Raw genomic sequence first — 21,328 nt, 5'->3', positions numbered from 1 at the left:
GGGAGCCGACGGGCACGTAGCCATGTGGAAGAAGAAATCTATATTCTGGGAGCTAGAATATTGGAAAGTCCTAGAAGTCCGCTCCGCAATCGACGTGATGCACGTTACGAAGAATATTTGCGTGAACATCCTAAGCTTCTTGGGCGTGTATGGGAAGTCAAATGATACAAAGGAAGCACGGCAGACCAAAGCAAAGTTTGAAAGACCCCGATGACCGGCATCCGGAACGGTTTCAAGGTCGTGCCGCCTACGCTACGACCAAAGAAGAGAAGGTCATCTTTTTTGAATGCCCGAGCAGTATGAAGGTCCCGTCAGATTCTCGTCCAATATAAAGGGAATAATAAACATGGCGGAGAAAAAGTTCCAAAACCTGAAGTCTCACGACCGCCATGTGATTATGACGCAATTGCTTCCGATTGCTTTGAGGGGCTCCTCGGAAAATGTTCGACTGCCCATTGTGAAGCTATGTGCATTCCTCAATGCAATCTCTCGTAAGGTAATCAATCCGAGAAGTTCTACCACGGTTACTGAACGATGTGATCCAATGTCTTGTCGCTTTCGAGTTGGTGTTCCCGCCATCCTTCTTCAATATTATGACGCACCTCCTGGTTCACCTAGTCGATGAGATTTCCATTCTCGGTCCCGTATTTCTACACAATATGTTCCCCTTCGAGAGGTTCATGGGAATATTAAAGAAATATGTTCGTAACCGTGCTAGGCCGTAAGGAAGCATCGCCAAGGGCTATGGAAATGAGGAGGTAATTGAGTTTTGTGTTGACTTTGTTCCCGACCTTAAGCCGATTGGTCTTCCTCGATCGCGGCACGAGGGAGACTAAGTGGAAAAGGCACGATCGGAAGGAAATCAATGATATGTATGGACGGCCATTCTCTGATCAAGCACACCACACGCTTCGACCAATTCCAGCTTGGTGGCTCCGTACTTTGAGAAACACAAGAATATTTTACGCTCGGACAACCCCGGGAAGCCCGAATCCTGGATTAGGAAGGCCCACATGGAGACTTTCGGCAGTTGGTTGAGAAAACATTTAATGAGTGACAATAAGGTTGTAGATCAGCTGTACATGTTGGCCAAGACACCATCTTCGACTATAACGACTTTCCAAGGGTACGAGATAAATGGGAATACATTTTACACGATCGCCCAAGATAAAAAGAGCACCAACCAAAACAGTGGTGTCCGCTTTGATGCAGCAACCGAGAATGGGCAAAAGGTCACATATTATGGTTACATAGAGGAGATATGGGAACTTGACTATGGACCCTCCTTTAGGGTCCCTTTGTTCCGGTGCAAATGGTTCAAGCTAACAGGAGGTGGGGTAAAGGTGGACCAGCAATACGGAATGACAATGGTGGATTTCAACAATCTTGGTTATCTTGACGAACCATTCGTCCTAGCGAAAGATGTCGCTCAGGTTTTCTATGTGAAGGACATGAGTAGCAAACCGAGGAAACGGAAAGATAAGAAAACGATCAGTACATCATGCGATGATCCAAAGCGCCACATTGTTCTTTCAGGGAAAAGAAACATCGTGGGAGTGGAGGACAAGACAGACATGTCAGAAGATTATAATATGTTTGCTGAAATTCCGCCCTTCAAAGTGAACACCGACCCAAGCATTAAGTTAAATGATGAGGATGCTCCATGGATACGGCACAATCGTAAGCAAGCAGGGACACAAGGGAAGAAATGATGTGTAATAATTTATTGTACCAAACTTTGTTGAATGAATCATGTGAATTATATTACCCGTGATGTGTTTGGTGTCCATTTTCGAATGATTCAATTGACTCGAGATAGCACTGATGATACATGAAATTTGGAGTGACTAAGTCATACTCCTGCATGCATACATGAAATTTGGAGTGACTAAGTCATACTCCTTCATACAGGAAATTTGGAGTGACTAAGTCATACTCCTGCATACATGAAATTTGGAGTGATTTAGTCATACTCCTGCCTAGGCGTATAATATGCATACTCGTAGTCTTCATAGCCGCCGCCGTTGTACTGGTAGTCGTCGCCTTCTAAGTTGCCGGCGTCGTCGTCGCTGCTGTCGTCGCTGTCGTCGGGCGGCGCTCGTGGCTCGAACTGAGGGTAGCGAAGGGGGGGATATCGCCGGCCGTGATGTAGTCCATGACGCTCTGCAGAGTCCGGCCGTACCACCATAGCCGACGGCCGGCCTCGTGGAAGTTTCCAGGAGGCAGACCGTCCTCCTCATACCTGGCGAGCGCCCTCTCACGCCGATTGATGAAGAAGGCGTCCCAAGTATGCTGGTTATCGGGATGCCAACGGGGATTCATCCGCTGCTCCGGCGTGAGGTCGAGGTAGTAGTGGTTCGTGATGGCCGCCCGGCGTGCAGTACCCTGAGGGACGGGAGGGACCGGCACGCCGCCGGCGCTTAGGCTCCAGCCGGCAGGGACGCGGTAGCCCGGAGGGCAAGGGTAGTTCGAGGCGCAAAGCTCCTCCACCTGCTGGTAGGTTAGAGTGGGTGCGGTGGAAGCCATGAGAGAGTGATGAGAGATTGTAGAGATGTGATGCTGGCCAAGGCGGGCTACCTATATGTAGTGACAAATGGCGGGAAAAATGGGAGCGGGAAGACAGTTGGCGGGAAGAAAGAGGCGGGGAGAAAGTGGCGGGAAGAAATTGGCGGGAAAAAATTGGCGGGAAGAAAGAGGCCGGAAGAAATTGGCGGGAAACAATTGGCGGGAAGAAAGAGGCGGGAAGACAGGGAAGAAATGGCGGGAAGACGAGGAGGGAAGAGGGGGTCGGCGGAAAGAGGCGGGAAGAGGGGGCCAACGAACTTTTGAATTGAATTAGTTTTATTTTTATGAATTTTTGATAATTTGTATTTTTAAAATTTTGAATTGAATTAGTTTTATTTTTCTGAATTTTTTGATATATAATTTGTATTTTTAACATTTTGAATTGAATTAGTTTTATTTTTCTGAATTTATTGATGTATTATTTGTATTTTTAAAATTTTGAATTGAATTAGTTTTATTTTTATGAATTTTTTGATATATTATATGTATTCTAAACATTTTTGAAATGAATTAGTTTTATTTTTCTTAATTTTTTGATATATAATTTGTATTTTTAACATTTTGAATTGAATTAGTTTTATTTTTCTGAATTTATTGATGTATTATTTGTATTTTTAAAATTTTGAATTGAATTAGTTTTATTTTTATGAATTTTTTGATATATTATATGTATTCTAAACATTTTTGAAATGAATTAGTTTTATTTTTCTTAATTTTTTGATTTATAATTTGTATTTTTAACATTTTGAATTGAATTAGTTTTATTTTTATGAATTTTTTGATATATTATATGTACTCTCAACATTTTTGAAACGAAATAATTTCGAAAAAAGCCTTTAGTCGCGGTTGGCCAGGCCAACCGCGACTAAAGGTCAATTTCCGCGGGAACCGCAAAAGGTGCGAAAAAAGGCTTTAGTCGCGGTTGGGGTTACCAACCGCGACTAAAGGGTACCCTTTAGTCGCGGTTGGTGACCCCAACCGCGACTAAAGCCCCGACGGTATAAATACCGCGCTCCGCGGACGGCGGTTCGATCTTCGTCTTCTCCGTCGATCCGTGAAGCTTCGCGCACGTCGCCGCCTCGCTCGCTTTGCTCGCCGACGCCTCGTCAGGCTGCCCCGCGCCCTTCCTCGCACGTCGCAGCCCTCGCCCGCCGCCATCAACGGCCGCAGCCGCCGCCGCCTCGAGCGACCTCGCTGCCCCGGCCCGGCGCCCCGTACGTACGTCGTCAACTCGCCGCGCCGCGCGAACTCCGGCCGCACACGCGCCGCTCTCGCACACACGCCGCCGCCGCAAGACACGGCCACCGCGCGCGTGCGCCGCCGCCTCTCGAACCGCCGCCGCCCACACCGCCGCGCGGGAGAGAGAGGGCGCGCGGGGCGCGCCAGTACACACGTACGGCCGGCGCCCCGATCTCATTTTTTTTTTGTTTTTTTTTGTTTTTGCTAACTAAAATTGTAAACTAAAATTTGACTTCAAAAGATTTTGTAAAAAAAACTAAAAATTGACTTAAACGAATTAACTTGTTGTTAATTAACATTGTAAACTAAAATTTGACTAAAAAACTAAAATTTGACTAAAGTGGGCCGGTGAACCAAATAAACTTGTTGTTAATTAAAATTGTAAACTAAAATTTGACTAAAAAACTAAAATTTGACTAAAGTGGGCCGGTGAACCAAATAAACTTGTTGTTTCATCACAATATGTAACTTGTTGTTTCATCACAATATGTAACTAAAGTGGGTGAACCAAATAAACATGTTTGAGATGAACCAACAAAAAACGAATTACATGTTAGAGGAGACTGGGCAATCCCATGACACGAAAGAAGTCCGGTGGGTTGCATCATGCATATATATGCTAACGACGGACTAGTCGGCCAATCCCACCACCGCACAGCCACAGCAAACAGGGATGGGGTAATGGGGACAGGAGAACACACGGCACCGCCACTGCGCTTTTGCCACCGCCGCCCTTTCGCCACCGCCACCGCGCGCCTACCTTCCGCCGCCCCCCTTTCGCCACCGCGACCCCGCATATACCGCGACACCCTCTCCCACCCTTTCCTCGCCCCCTCCTTTTGCCACCGCCCTTTCGCCACCGCCACCGCCCCCCTTCTTCACTTAATTAATTTGTTTTTACTACATGTTTTCAGGACTGACATATGGCGGACGATAGAGCTGACCCGATTCTGGACAACTATGATCCGGACGCTGAAGACCATATGTTCGGCATCATAAAAGGCGATATTCCATATGTGCCGACCGGAGAAGAAGAAGATGATATCTCTTCTTATCTGAACCTTGAGTGTGAAGATGAAGGGCGCCGTCAGCAAGCAGATGATGCCGAAGAAACGTCGATAAACGACGATCTTCAATTGGAAGTAGCAACCACCTCCGGCGCCGAGGTATATATATATATACATATTGAGCGTCTGGTGATACAACTAACTGATTTGAATAAATGTGTGTGTACTAACGCGCGCGACTCTCTTTCTTATTTTAGCCCTCGGCCGGATCGTCGAAAAAATCGAGTACGTCGTCAAAGCGTGGCGCAACCAAGACGATGAAAGCAGGAGAAACATGCACCATCGATGTTGTCGACGAAGAAACCGGCAGGCCGCTGGAGCCCAGCAAGAACGCCACCAAGTTTGTCAGCCAATGCGGAGCCGTTGTTAGAGACAACGTCTCGATCACCCGCCAGGAGTGGAATGAGCCAAAGAAGGCACGTGTTGGTTTCACTTTTGTCGATAAGAGAGAAAAAAAAGATTGCTTCAACAAGCTTATGGAACATTTCGTTCTACCTCCGGAATACCGCAAATACGATGAGGAGGGTAACAAGATTGCGGAAAACAAGAAGAGGCGCAAGCTAGTCAAACAGTTCGCTCTTTCTAGGATGGCCAACGCATTCCGGAAATACAAGCAAAATCTAGCCCATGACTTTGTCAACCAGGGCAAGACTCCGGATTTCAAAGGACAATATGAGAAACTGCAACATGATTGGCCAGAATTTGTGAAGCAAAAGAAATCGGAGCAGTTCCTTGAACTATCGAAAAAAATAAGGAAAATGCGGCCAAGAAGGAGTACAATCATAAAATGGGGCCAGGAGGGTATCGCTTTTGGCAGCCTAAGTGGGAGAAGATGGAGAACGAGCTGAGGGCGCGAGGAATCCGTCCAGTGCACGGAGGGATGGGACCCAAGGGCCAAAAGCTGGTGGTACGGGCATGGGGGATCGCCTGAACCCGGAGACAGGGGAGTGTGTTTATCGGGGCAAAATAATTACACCCACCCAAAAGCTTATTGAGGCAATGAGGGAGGCTCAAGAGGGAGGATCAGGTTCAACAGAGAGAACGACGCCCGACAAAAGCCCTCGGGAATCCCGAACACGGAGGACGTATACGAGGCATGGGGCCCATTCCGTGGAAAATAGGGTTCCCCGCAACGATGACCCGTACGGTTACCTAAGCCGTAAGAGAAAGATGGATCGGGATGCAGATGTTGTGGCGAAGTTGGTAACGGAAATGGATGTGATGAAGAAAACCGTGAGTGTACTAGTCGCCGAAAGAGATGCAGCTCGGGCGCAGCATGCTGAAGATCATCCAATGGATCTCGGAAGCCAGCAGCGGAGAAGAAGCAGCGTGGCTTCCACGGAGGCCTCACCGGCTGGTGCACCGACGATCGAAATTACTGCACCGGAGCCTCTGGTGGTCGAAATTACTGCACCGGAGCCTCCTCGCTACCCCGTGGACGATATAAAGGAGATGAAAGCATGTCATCTGTATTATCCTATCGGGAACATGTCCATGAAGGTAGCCATCGGCAGTGCTTTGCCACCTGGAGCACTCCACCACAACAACCCCATTCAAGATGGCTATGCTCGTGTGACGGTGGAGGAGATAGTCCAAGGGTTTGAGGACACGGACATTGACATTGCTACACCCGAAGGGGTGAAAAGACTTGGAGATGTCAAGCGCGATTCATTCTATGGCAGAAGAAGTTTATCAAGTTTCCAGGCGAGGCGCCAACAAGTCCACCCCCCTACGGTGGTGGTGGTGGCGGTGGCGGTGGCGGTGACGGTGGCGGCGGTGGTGGTGGTGCTTCACCTAATACACCTCCTTCACGTCAGCCGACGCCGCCCCCCAGTCCTCGTCCGGCGGGTAAGCAGACGCTGCCCCCTAGTCCTCGTCCGGCGGGTGATCAGCAGACACCGCCCCCCAATCCACCTCCGGCGAAGAAGCAGAAGCAGTCCTGGGTTATTAACCCGGACCCTTATGTACCTAAGAAAACAAAGATACCAGAGCCATCACTGAAGCCTCTCATCCCGAGGCCTTGGGAACTTAGTGTCGAGGAAAATGCAGCGGCCGTGGCTGCTCGAAAGATGAGAAATGGAAGGAGGAGTGCAAGAAGAAAAGAGAGGGCGAGCCCAAGCCAGTATATTCTGACAAGCAAAAGCAGTGGGCTAAGTCATTTTTGAACACACCGTCCCAAGCCACGAAGAATCTGCCTGACGACTATTTACGTGAACTTCGTAGGCAAGCACTCGCGTTCAAGAGGAACCAAGAGTTGGCGGAGAAGAAAGCCTTGGAGGACGAGGCCGAGTCAAAATTAGAAAAGGGGAAAGAAGTTGCCCAGCTCGGGGAACAAAGTAAACAATCGATCGCCCCGCTCATAGTGCAAGCCGCCGATCCGGATGCCCCCGATATCATAGCAGCTGCGGCAGACATGGATTGACCGTAACGAGTGCCGTAGAACAAGCGGCCGAGTTAGGTATCACTCTTCGTGCACTGCTAGGCCTTGATGAGGCGCCAATGAAGGACGTAGTATTTACATATGTGAAGAATGGCCCTCTCGTCGAGCCTGCGCAGGAAGAGGATCTACCTCGACAAATGAAAGGTCTGCTAAATTGGTACAAGGGTTACATAAAACATAAAAACGCCAAAGAGTATATCTATGCGGAAGTTAGATATGAGCATCACTTCAAACATTACTGGGTACAAATTCATCTGAGTGAATTGTTCCAGCTGTTCAATCTGCGCGACCTCGACAAATCTATCATCAGTTGCTACGTTCTGTAAGTGATTTATTAATTTCTACCCAATCTCGTTCATTGCCTGCACTGTCCTAACTATCTTGTTGTGTATGCTATTATGCAGAATGAAGAAGCGGGAAATGCGAATAAGGAACATCCATGATGTTGGGTTCATTGACCCACACATCGTTAATTCACATGTGTTAGAACACCACCCCGCCGACGTGGAGGATGACCTGTGGCGGTTTATTAGAAAACAGCAACAGAAAAGTGATATTCTATTTCCTTACCATTTTGGGTGAGTGTTTCTGTCTTGAGCACATTCTCTTTTGTTTACGCCATGCATGGTATGTGGCTAATCGATGAGTTATGCATGACTGTGCATGTATCGTGTCCGCAGGTTCCACTGGATTCTTATGGTAATTAAAGTTCAGACCTCCTCAGTTCTCGTCCACGACTCTCTGAATATGGATCCGGCGCTTTGGGGCGACATGAGAAAAATGATGCAAAAGTAATTATTTTCATTCATTTGCGCTCTATATCGATCGGCCTATTTCGTTCATCATTTCCTAATATCAAGTAACTAATTAATAACTCTCTTGTTTATTTAATTTTCTTTGCCTCGTAGGGTTTGGAGACGGTTCGTAGATACCAAGGTCGGTGAATTCAAAAAAGAGCTACATTTTAAAATGGCGGTGCGGACGATCGGGGATATTCAGCCACCGGGGACCAATCTATGTGGATACTATGTTTGTGAGAGGATCCGGAGATACTGCAATGAGCGGGACCAGACGTGTGAGAACAACATCCCGAGGAATAACCTCCGGAAGACGCTTAGTCCAGAAGCTCGCTTCCGACCACTTCAAGAGGAACTAGCTGGATGGTTGGCGAGGGAAGTCATCGATCCTAGAGGAGAACACTATTACGATGACGTAGAACTTTATATGCACCAGAATTTGTAACTAACTTGTTCAAAATTGTATATGGTCATCCGATATTGAATATATATTGTATATGGTCATCCGATATTGAATAATATATTGTATATTCCTCTTGAATTCTTTTTGGTTCTAATTTCAAATTTGTTTGAAATTGTACATTCATATGCATGTATGTATACAGTACCGTAGAATATGTGAAACTCCTTCAAAATTAAAACCCAAAAGAAATAAAACAATACAAATTAAAAAGAAACCAGATTTAGGGGGAGGGGGGCTAAAACCCTAAACCCTGCGGAGGCCTTTAGTCGCGGTTGGCCAGAAGAACCGCGACTAAAGGTCCTCCGCCCTGGCGCTCGCCTGCGGCCCACGTGGACGGGCCTTTAGTCGCGGTTCGTAAGGAACCGCGACTAAAGGGGGGGGGGCCTTTAGTCGCGCTGCTTTGGTCGCGGTTGGGCCACCGCGACTAATGGCAGTTGCCAACCGCGACCAAAGCCCTTTTTTCCACCAGTGCTAGCACACAGTATAAGTAGCAATCCTGGATGGAACATAACCACGAGGGAATCGGAGGCGTTGGGAAAGAACCAACCATTGCTAGGTAGATCCAGCTACTAACACTTTTCCCTCAAGTTGTATGTAGCTCACAAGAAATGACGCCGTGCTGCAACGCGCGAGCAACAGGGTTGGGTACGACATGTCCTCTCGAAGGGCCTATGGCCGAACTTCATTAAGGTAGAAGAAAAGAAGGTACAAAGTCTGGTACAAACTCGGCTGAGGTAGCCGAATAAAAGAAACAAAAGACCTCCAATATAATGGAGGGAAGGCTTTAAGAGAAACCTCAGCCGCATACAGGTAGAGACAACTCACTAAAAAGCTTCAATGCAACCAGCCACCCTCCAGACACAGATGTCCTCAATGATCAACTCAACGATCCTCCCAATCGTACAGAAATTCTGCTGAAAAATGCGGGCGTTCCGTTCCTTCCAGATCCGCCAATGCACTAGAATGGCCACCGTGTCGAAATCCCTCCGCAAAACTTTTTGGAGCTTTTTTCCTTGCTTGCAGCCACCAGTCCTCTGAACTCAAAAAGTCATCATTTGGGATGGGAAAATCGGCTTTAGCCCAATCCCGCACTTTGCTCCACACCTGATGCGAGAACCGGCAATGGACAAACAAGTGGGTGCAGCTCTCGTTAGCATTATTGCACAGAGTGCATGTCGCATTATGAGGCCATCCGCGCTTCTCCAAAAAAACGATTAGCTACATCGTGAGGGGGTACATCAATCCTGAGTGCATCAACACCTTTTTTTTTTCGAAAAGGGGGAAAAATCGCCCCAGCTTCTGCATCCAAAGGATGCACACGGCTTTTTATTAGATTATTCATGAAGCCTTACAAGAAACAATACAAAAGATCACTCTCGAAGCAACCTAACTATACCTACAGTGGGATGTATAGGGTGACAATACACCAACTCACATCATCCAAACTAAATGCCTTCCCAAACCACCCAATAGCAGGTGAGAAGCACATCCAGTCAAGCAGACTCTCAGCGCACGCCAACGCCCACGCCACAGGAGTTGCTTCCGCCGTCTTCCTCGACTCCATCTTCAAGAGAGATAATCGCATTAACCTTGCAAGACCTGCCGTCGATGCCACCATGACGCCAGACGGCTCCACCATCCACTCCACCAACATCCGCCAACATCCAGCAGCGGCTCCAAAAACGATGCCCCAAGAGGTAGAACGACGCAGAGCGCGCCGCCATCGTCCGATCCGGGAGACCCGGACCTAGGGTTTCCCCCGGAGCAGCACGAGTGAGAGACCGCAGACTGCGACGACGATGCCTTCAAGAAGGTAGCGGCGTGACACGTCGCCATCGTCCGCCAACCGAGGTCGGAGCACGGTTTTCACCGGCAGCCGCGCATCCCGAACCCGCCGAGTGTAGTGCCAAGACGGGCAAAGATGACGCCTTCGACAAGGTAACGACATCGCCCGACGCCGCCATCATCCGCCAAGACCGAGGTCGAGGCTCGGTTTTCACCGGCCGCCATGACACCCCGGACTAGATCTCACCGCAACCCTGCCGCCCACACGGCCAGGGCCACGGGCCACCGCTCGCCGCGAAGAAGACGGCACCGCTGCCACCATCCGGAGCCGCCGCTCCGGCGTCCAGGGCCCCCGCCGAGACCACCACCAGCAGCCCCTCCAGCACCGAAGCCCGCCGCCACCGAGCCGCCAGATCCCGAGAGCCACCCGCCGCCACGAACGGAGGAGCGGTTGCCGGAGTCGCCGACCAAGGGGGAGACGCGTCGGGGGTGGAGAGCGTCGCCGGGCAGCGGCCTCAGCCCCGGCAAGCCCAGCCTGGCCACCTTCCTCCATGCGGCTGTGCTTGGCGCCGGGGACCGCAGCCGAGGGCCAAATCCCCGCCGCCCCCTTCACCGGCGCCGCGGCCTTTGGCCGGCAGCACCTCGAGGGGCGACGAGGAGGGAGAGAGGGGGGAGGGCGGACGGGGCGGCGGCGGCTAGGGTTTGCCCCTCCCGGTCGCCAGGAGGAGCGACGCGAGAGGGGTCCTAGTGCATCAACACCTGTAGCAAGATACCTTTTGGTACAACACACAGTTTACGAGCGCTTCATAGTTAGAAACGTAGGGATGATCAGAGAAACAAGCGTCATGCGGGCACCTAGCTGAGCGCTGCACTTCTGGGAATTTTTGACAGCTCAGACCACCTGCCCCAGTGAAATGCCAGAAAGGACCACCTCTGAATGTAAATGTCAAAACTACCGTCGCGGCACGCTGGCCAAGCGACACGTCGCACATGCCGCCGTAGCCGGTGGCGGCAGGACTTGCCACCATGAGTGGTGGCGGCACGTTGGGCAGCTTTGTCCGCGACGCCAGGTGGTGGGCCCTGCCGCATCCGGCTGTGGCGGCGCGATGACGTGGGCAACATGCCGCCACCGGCTGTGGCGGCACGCTGACGTGCTGCCGCCACCGGCTGTGGCGGCACGATGACGTGCGCAACATGCGGCCACCGGCTGTGGCGGCACGCTGACGTGGCCTGACATGCCACGTCAACATGCCGCCACAGCCGGTGGCGGCATGTTGCCACGTCATCGTGCCGCCACAGCCGGTGGCGGCAGGGCCCACTACCCGGCGTTCGTCCAACGTGCCGCCACCACTCACGGCGGCAAGTCCCGCCGCCACCGGCTACGGCGGTATGTGCGACGTGTTGCTTGGCCAGCGTGCCGCCACGGTAGTTTTGACATTTGCACTCAGAGGTGATCTTTTTTGGCATTTCATTGAGGCAGGTGGTCTGATCTGTCAAAATTTCCACTTCTGGAGCCAGCTGCAGTGACGTGATCTCCAGCTAACGAAGCGCTCGCTGCAGCGGACGTGATTGCAGTTAGCGGGCGTGCTTATGCTGGTATGGTATACCGGATATTTTAGGGGCAAAAAATTTATGTTGTTTGCATGAATTTTGCAGATGTCAAGCTAGCTTTTGGTTGCGCAAGCCAGGTGATCATCTGTGGATTTCTATCGCGAAATCTTATATTTACTACTTGGAGACTCCCATTAAACCACCACGTTAATCCTGGAGGCTGTAAAATTTTATCCACCGGATCGACCGTCAAATTATTATTATACACTATATAAAAGGTGAACTGTTTAGCGTTTCTTGGTTGATTCTGGTACTGTAGATAGGCTATTTATCCTTACGCTACTCCAACCGTGGTGTGACGCGTGTGTTATTTTTTTTTCTTTCCGTCCACTGCTTCATCAATCAGATCTATTATGTTTTTTTTTATTTGACTGCTGGAGTCACCGGTAACCGGTTCCTGCACGTATTCTGTGGATGGCTTCCGGTGATTATTCTGTGGATGGCCATTTTGAGCGGTGGGTTGTTTGGTGCCGTGACACGTTTTGGGCTGGGCCCTCCTTCCACGTCTATATGGAAATTTCTGGAGAATCCATCCTATAATTTCCAAATCCCTCTATACCCGTGCCAAAAAAAAAAAACTACTGCAGGGGATGAGCCCCGTGCTCCGGCTTCCCTCTTCCTCACCGGCCGCCGACACAAGCAGACGAGAGGCTACCCAGCGCCCCTCCACCCTCCGTCTCCTTAGCCCGGCACCCTAGCTCTCTCTCCTTGGCCAGTGGTGCCTACCGGGGCAAGCACCAACGCGGCTGGCGGCACAGGTGGAGGACCTCAACGCTATTCTCTCCTCCCGAGGCGGCTGGTGGGGCGGAGGAGGCCTAGGCTCCTCCTCCCTCTCTCAAGGTGACACGGTAATGGGAGGAGCCGACGTAGCCATCTACCTCTTGATGCTCCATCTCTGGTGATCTCTCTCTCTTGGCGGGCGACAAACAGGTCAGAGTTAGTTCGACCAGTGGATGAGCTCCATTAGGGGCACTCCGGCGGCCGCACATCACTGCGCTAGATTCCTCCCCATTCCAAGGCCGGCGCTCTTCTCTCTGTGACCGTCGTGTCGCTGCCATGCTTGAGCTCTTCCCTCTCTGATCCCCTTTTCTCGGAGGGTGATTGTCTGAAGACAAATAGCAGAAGGAGGGTGGTGGCGGTGCAAATTCCAATCAGTACAGGTGTGGTATGATAGTCCAACGAGAACACGAGCTGAGATGGTGTTCTCAAGGTATTCACCGTGGTATTTGTAGTAAATTGTTTTTAATGAAATGCTTGAAAAATAGTTGTGACTTCCTTTTACTAATAGTTTTTAGATACCTGCAAGGAAATTTGTGTTTGAGTAGTTTACTTTGTAGAATTATATCATATCTCTTTTTCATCTATTCCAGAAGCATAAATATCCTTCGGAAATGTACATGGATAAGAAAAATAAGTTAAGCAGTATGAGATGTTTATTATTTGTTCTACTTTTTGTGGTCTCCTGATTTGTTTCTGATTCATTTCATCTTTTGTATTCCTTTCAGATTTGCATGGGAACTGTTCAATTGTTCCTGGACCCTTTCTCTTTAATCGATGGGCAGGGTTCATCTGTTGGTTGGCCTTTGCTGGGTGATAATCCTCCACAGTATCTGCAAAGTCAGAGCTCTTGGGTTCACTCTGAAAATTTTACCGCTACAGATGTAGATGAATGCTATTGTGGGGCAAGCATTATCTCCATATGGTGCACTTGAATATATTGATCAAGAAACAAGAGCAATGGAGGATCCATCTGATTTTACATGCATTGTGCGTTCCAAACATTATACACTATATTAACAATACCAATCCCCCAGAGAAGATTGGTATTAAAGTTCCTGACACTAGCTTATCAGAATGCTCATCTGTACCACATATACAACTACTTCTTTGTTCCTCAATAAGTATGCTTTTTTTTTGGATAAGGCTGAATAAGCATATGTGTTCTCCATCCTTTTTTGGATATGCTTTTCAGTTTGGAGTTGGTAATTAAGAAGGTAGAAGTTAATTAAATTAATAACTAGGAAGTTGCCCTCTGCTTTTCAGATAAAATCACCATTTATAATGGTGCAGATCTACTTTAAATGTACACTCTTCTAGAGCAAGGAAAGTGTGTTGGATGGTTCACCTTTGTATGGATAGAGATACAGAAAGAAATTGTTTTGGATATATGTTTATGTGTTCTAATACAGACAATTTGTCTCTAAGCTTTCCTTAGAGAAATTTCTTTCTGAGTACGTTAATCAGACATTGTGCTTTCGGCAGGTAATAGTTGCTGCTTGCCATTGGCTCTGGTATTGGCACCCCATTGCGCTGAGAGCGGCATCACTGGCTCCTGCTGGGAGCATTGCGCCATCTACTGGTTTCTGGGCGTGGCATAGTGACGGCATTTCTCCCAATCATGATGCAGGTATAACAGTGTTACAAACTTCATGGCTTCTTTGACTGTTAATTTTCTTTATGTATACTGTTTCAAGCCCTTTTCAGGTAATTTTTCAGTTGAGTATATGGTTCTGAAATTTTGAAGTGATTGATTCTTATTTTGTAGCTTTCATCTTCAAGCCATGAATTTTGATTACTGTATCGGTAGCGATGTGTTCTTATGAAATTGCATAACCAATTCAAAGTAATATAGACATGGTTCTCCTTTGTATATCTTTTGTTTCATATGTTCCCCTCCTAGATTGGTTGTTAGATATATATTCCCAATACACAGAAGGCACGATGTCATGTTATTCCTTGAATTTTTAGTTTCCAACTTTCTTTGGATATACAACAAGAGTCAAGCTTGAATTGTGGCACATAATATACTCTTTTTGTTCACTTTTGGTGCTTACTCAGATAGCGAATCACCTGAAGCTCACTCAAGAATTAGAGATAAGAAATGGCAATATGCAAGATCTTCCGGCTGCTGTTTTGACTATCTAGGCTAAAGACAACGCAACAAGTTTTCTTTTCCTGTATGAATTATACTTATTATATTGTGGTACTTAACTTGCAAATATTATTTACCTTTTTCCTCAACGAGTGTGACCAGCACCACGCGGCGTACAAAAGATGAAAAAAGGTGAGGAAATATCTGAAACTAGAAACATAGTATATCAAGAGATAGGTTTCTGTTTGTGACAACATGAACATCCTATTTTTCTACTTCAGGTACATATACATTCTATGACCTCAAGTGTAAGATACACGTATGTTACTTTTAATTATTTTTTGTCTCTCTGTTCTAATAAATTGTTCTTTCTCTAAATGACTTGCACTTCGACCAGCTGAGGCGATTACCGTTAGTGTACTTTTTGTTCCAATAAGAATGTTTTTTATTGGCACTGCAAGTATGTATGTTCTGATTATGTGTGAAATCTATGGCTTTCTTAATTAATCATCTTCTCTGTATATTGATGCTCTGTCTATTTTTTAAAACAATTGCGATTTAATCAGTCGAAGGGCTATTGTTAGTGCTTCACTTAAATAATATACTACTTTAGTGTATGGAAACAAGTCGGGTACTTGCGGATAATGGAGGAAACTAGGGAAGCTGTGGGCAGGGAGTAAGGTAGACTGCAATGATGTGCCTTCTGAATCCACTAAGGTTTGTTAATTGCATGGACCATATCTTCAGAAAATATGAGTTCTTTATACCATGTTAATTAACAAGTATCAATATTCTAAATTTTCAGCTTATGCATGAGTGGGAGCTACCAACAAAGCATGCCCTACGTTTTGGGCATGCAATCTGGAAGGAGCACTGAAAAAAGACTAATGAACTTGATAAACCCTGGTGCTTGGGAAATGGCGTTTCTTTGTGTCGGTATTTGCTCTCTGGAACTCTTGCATTATTTGATACATGTACACTTTTTGTTCAGTTGATTAAAATTTTCTTTAATTGCTCATTTTATCCAGGGCCCACTCTCTGTTGAAAGAATGAAGTTTGTTGGTCCTTTTTGTGCTCAAGTTTTTCATGCCCAGAAAGTTTAGATGGCTTGCTCTGAAATATTGTACTGTTCTATCTGTGTTTGCTTATCTAATTGCCGTTGCACTGCTCTATTTTATGTACTGGATTAAGATGGAAAAGCCATATAGTCGGCAGCAGTCAATAAATAAAATAGGAGTATATCAAGGTCTACTCTTCCTATTTTCTGTTTTTATAAGGCTTTTTTTATTATTCCAGGGGGTTACTTTACAGTGACAGTTCTTTAATTTTCTTAATTAGTGCGAAATTTTTGACTCAAATCTGTGCGGAATAACTAAACGGCTATTAACAGTGTACAAGAATACAGTTCTTATGAATTCCAACATATATTATGTCACATTAACCACACAAGGAGGAACATACCAGGAACTGTCAGCTCAATCCGCACTTGCTCAAGTCCAATTGAGTGCCTCTATGTACTGCTCCATGCTGAGACCTCCGCCCCTAAATTTTTCTGTCGTTTCACTCGAGCACACCTAGCTCCCGCATCTTATTCCCTTTCTCCATCTGACGCTCACACGGCGGAAGAATCCTCTCCCACAGCTTGTGCCGCTGAAGCAGAAAGAGCAGTACTATCAAAGGAGGAGCAGAAGCGGCGCCGACAACCAGATGCATGCGTGTAGGAGTACCATTAGAGGACGTCAGGAGAAGCAGCAACGGAGTAGCGGGGCCGGCAGAGAAAAGTAGATGTGCCATCCTGCACAGCCCCTTGAATCAACCTCCGGCCTCCCCATTGCCCCGCTTCGCTCCAATTTGACGCAGATTCTTCCCACATACATCGGAGCCCCTCCGATACGGCGACACCCACTGTTTTCCATATTTTGCTACCTCTCTCCTCATGTGGCATTCAATGTAGAGATAGAGAACCAGAGCTCGACATATCACAACGTTACCACTAACGACAGAAAAAGAAGCTCCGCGTGTAAGCCACCGCCCGCACTTATCTTCCATCTGGCAGCTGGACCCAGGACAAAAATATTCAGGAGTCCCATTTCCAATAATCTCTGCTACTACTACCTCAGTTGCAATGAACAGAGTTCTTTGTATTATTTTAAAAGTTAAATCATGTCAAACGTGACCAAGATAAACAAGCAATATTCTATTTATATTAAATAAGTAAACAATTTATTTTTTAGGTAGGCACACAAAACAACCTACACCATCTGATGGGCTCCGCACAACGAAATCTAATTGCCACGATAGATCAAATCTACTGTTAATTGTGTGCTTAGCAAATTACTAAGCGGAACACACTCTGGCGAACAAGAAGTTCAACCCATTTGCAACTCATAATCATGCAATCTCACGTGAAAAAAGTAAAGAAAAAATCCCAAATAATCTACTTGTTCTCCTTGGATGATGTCGATCACTGCCTTCCCCTGTATCAGAGAGACGTTGGCTCCCCACGGCCAAGTGCCGAAAAACGTCAACATTCTCACGACGGCTCGACCAAAGTCTATACTCCTACCTCTCGAGCGACGCCTAGATGGCGGACAATTAAGCGCCAATGACTGGACAAATCGACAATCTTCCAACCACCTCACGTCTCTCCTCTCCTACCACCTGACTTCTGCCTTTCCAATCTCCTCCCGAGAAAAGAAAAAAAAAGGTCTTAACTAATCTTCGCCACTTGGATTCTGCTAGGACGAGATCGATCTTGCCAGGACGAGATCGATCTGATACGGATGTTGTCAACGCCCGAATTTTTAAGTCCAGATGCCTATTATGTCATTCATCGAATTTCAGGAATATTATTGTTGCGAGACATAATAGTTAAGTATCATAGTCATCATTCATTACAAACCATATTGTCTTACAAATTGAATCACATGATCCATATTACACAAATAGTTGATCTATTGATCAACGAACAAACATAAGTTCATAGCGGAAGCGTAAAGATAAATGGACTTTCTAGTCCACAGGCCAACGCTTGACGTTGGAAGACTCCTAGTTGTCGTAGGCGTCCTGCTGGTCATCTCCTTGGTAGTTCTGTTCATCTTCATACTCTGACCATTTGAATAGCCAGGGACAAAGCCGTGAGTACTTTAAGTACTCGCAAACTAATACTAGTGTAAGTGCTAACAACTCTAGTAATGGGTGCTAAGCTCTAGTTTATTTGCATAAAGCCAATTTTAGTTCACAAGTATTTGAGAAAAGACTTATTCATGTGCTAACTAACTCAAGTGGGAACATTAGTGTCATTCCCACAACTCAAGTTGTGATTCAAAACAAGTCACTAATTCACCATTCACTTCACCAACATTTTCAAGAATCTGACCTCGGAAACGGTATGGCCTTTCCAACCATCCGTAACCGTGGACACGGCTATTCGAATAGGTTTACACTCTACAGAGGTTGCACACTTGTGCCACAACATTTGATTTCATCCGTCGGGATTACCCCGAATCATCGTAACACAGTACGCGGATCATCAACCATAACCTTTCACTTACAAACCCTAGTATGAGCACCTCTCCCCATGAGCTTGGCCTCCTAGTGAAGATCAACTGTCAACCTGGGAACTGCACAGGGCTTGGCCGTACAATTCACCTCAATTCACATCATTTCTCAACAACGGAGGCAGCCTCGGCATAACCCCTATGATGTGTGTTCAGAGGGAACCCATACTAAGATGCATAAATTTCCAGTTAAGCCCTACCCATAATCAGGTATTGTGGGGGTACTCAAAATTGGAAAGGTATTGCATTCAAACCAATATCAGTTTTATCAAAAATCACCATCTTCTCCAAGTCATATTCACCTTCAAAATTCATTCAATGGAATGACTCATCATTCCAATGTTTCAAATTCCTTTCAAGTCACATGTTCCCATCTAGAGTAGTCAAGTTTTAGTATTTAGCACTAGCACTAATCATGAGGGGTGCTATCTTGCTTGGCTAGCTTGAGACTAACTTTGCTACTCTATTAACTTTCCTGATCTTAGACTAAAGTTAACTATAAAAGTAACTCTTCAATAAAACAAGTAAAAACTTGTAGGGTAAAAACTTGGGATAGGATTGTGGTAAGAAAGGTAAGACTAATGGTGCCTTGCCCCAAAGGGCTTTGCACTTTGCAAGAATATTAGCTTGCTGTGGTGACCCGGCATACCACTGCATGGTGTAGTATGCAAGTCTGATATAACACCAATGAAACACCGTTCCACTCGTATTATATCGCTCAGAGTGGTACAACAGAAACATATGCGGGTCCAAGGCATGTCTATAGAATTACAACATCGACTCTGTTACATAAGATCATCACAGCCTCCTACTTTACAATGAGGTAAAACTGCAAATAAACTCCAGAAGAATGACTCGTAGTCTAGTCTTATCACGAACTCTATTTGTAGAGTATTTCACTAACTATAGAGGCTAAGAATAGATTCTAACTAATTAGGAGCTGGGTTTAGGAAGCTAGTTCCCTTCTATGGCTAAACTAGGTTTTCTCCTTGATGGATGTGGTATCTGACTCCTCTGACAGGGTCCTGTCTCTTGAAGTAGTTGTTGACTCCTCGGCCTTTGAGTTGTGCTGTAGATCCTCCTTTGTGGCCTCCATATCTAAGCAGGGGATTTAAGAGTGGGATGAGTACGAGCGTACTCAACAAGTTCATTATTGGAAAGAGGTGTTTAATGCACTAGCTACAGCATTAGACCAGAAAGTCTAATACCAATGCAAGTTTTCATAAACATTTCTTCAAAAGGTTGCTTTTATTCAGAAGAAATATGCCCGTCAGCCTTCACCGGTTTACTAGAACTTCATGGAGCTCCTTTCCGGCCGCGTTCGCAGTTCCATATCCCGGAACAGGGAGTGACAGGTCATGATTCATTACACTCTGCAGAGGTGTGTTGCTTTACCCATAAGAGATCTTAACCTTGGTGCCAACCGGGCGCGCAACCCGTCCACACTTCCTTTGGTGTGAGGCCCGGTATAAGGTCATAGCCAATCATATTCCTCCGCTGCCTCATACACCCACCCTTTGCTGCAAACTCCGACCCTAGGTCCTCGCCGGTCCCATTATTCCCACTTACGGGTGGACCCCGACCACGACAACAGTTCAGGTCTCTACCATGAACTCCTTCGCCGGCAGCTGCAACCCATCATAGACCGCAATTACCGTGGGGACTTCATCGGGACCCCCACCCTACCACTTGTCCTCTCTTGGATCAAGGGTCTACGGTAAAGCGCATCCGTTGATGTACAAGAGGTGGAAATACAATTGACTATTCCGTCCCTGTCGTTGCCTAATCGACGGTACCTCGGAGGAGGGATCCTCACGAGGGGGAGAAGAAGTAGGGGCCATAGGGCGGAGTGCTCTCGGGACGGTGGTACGCGATTTACCCAGCTTCGGAACACCTGCACGAAGACAGGGCCTACTGCTGCTTGTCTGGAATTATCTGGGCGCTTTCGCGTTGTTACAATGAGTTGTGGTTGTGCCTCTAGGGCTCCCAGGATCCGGCTTATAGGCGCACGGATCTAGGGTTTACATGGAGAGTCCTAGCCAGAATACAAGTTGCCTAACTACGGTACAATGTCTTGCCGTGTACGTCAAGGATCCGCCTTCCTTCAAGTACGTGCTGGATCCGGATACTTTATGGGCCTCCACGGATCCGGCCTCCTTCGTAGGTCGGTCAGGATCCGGCTCCTCGTTCCTGGGCTGGACTTCATCCTTCATGATCTACAGCAACTGGGCCGCCCGATGGGCCACATGCCTCACCACCAACTATGGGCCACCCGGGCTTGCCGGATCTAGGCCATGCCGTTGATATACCCATAAAGTATACCCACAACAGTCCCACTCCAGATCTTATGGTTAACACGGGTATTACGGCACAAGAATCACTGGCGACATTTGTTGTTTAATCCTAGATGGATATAAACCCTTGCAATGGAACCTCCACCATATCAACACAATCCATGGTTCCATTGCCAACCACATAGTCATATTCATAGTTATGAAAATAGTGGTTTTGGTTTTTATGCAATAGTGATAACCATAGTACTTTCCAAGTAATTTGATAGAAATACTCAAATGACATGAGCAAGTGATGAACTTGCCTTTCTTGACTGCAAGATTATGCAGACAAGGTCTTCGATACGCAATAACTCCAAGTTCTGAAATAGCATCATCGTCCGGTAAGGACGATGTTTAAAAAATTGGCAAGGATGCAATAATGCATAGGAATGAGATGCAATCGTTCTAAGCGTGACCTAACCCCGATGATTTAGGATTAGTGAGTTGTAATGATTGGTTTAGGGTGTGTTGCACTTTTAGAGTGATTCACATACAGGGTTCTTATTCAGGTGTGATTACTTGGTATTATAAACAGGTAGATAATAAGGCATAGTAATCAATTGAGCACACAAAGAATGATAATTGGCACAATGTTA

At 46.9% G+C, this 21,328-nt stretch overlaps 1 long non-coding RNA gene across 5 annotated transcripts; it reads left to right on the top strand.

Moving 5' to 3' along the window:
• The first annotated feature begins 12,539 nt into the window (after positions 1 to 12,539).
• Positions 12,540 to 16,147, top strand: LOC127319226 (uncharacterized). 5 transcript variants are annotated; one of them, XR_007862458.1, is made up of 5 exons: positions 12,540 to 13,177; positions 13,473 to 13,734; positions 14,230 to 15,556; positions 15,645 to 15,771; positions 15,868 to 16,147. It is a non-coding gene; the product is annotated as an uncharacterized lncRNA (long non-coding RNA). The 5 variants fall into 5 exon arrangements; XR_011747169.1 differs by having other exon boundaries at positions 13,473 to 14,374; positions 14,806 to 15,556; XR_011747170.1 differs by having other exon boundaries at positions 13,473 to 15,031; positions 15,121 to 15,556.
• The last annotated feature ends 5,181 nt before the right edge of the window (positions 16,148 to 21,328 follow it).

This window comes from Lolium perenne, chromosome 1 (genome assembly GCF_019359855.2).
Source record: "Lolium perenne isolate Kyuss_39 chromosome 1, Kyuss_2.0, whole genome shotgun sequence".
In the NCBI taxonomy this organism is placed as follows: domain Eukaryota; kingdom Viridiplantae; phylum Streptophyta; class Magnoliopsida; order Poales; family Poaceae; genus Lolium; species Lolium perenne.
Note: the sequence above shows the minus strand (reverse complement) of the source record. Positions and strands in the feature narration are given on the sequence as shown.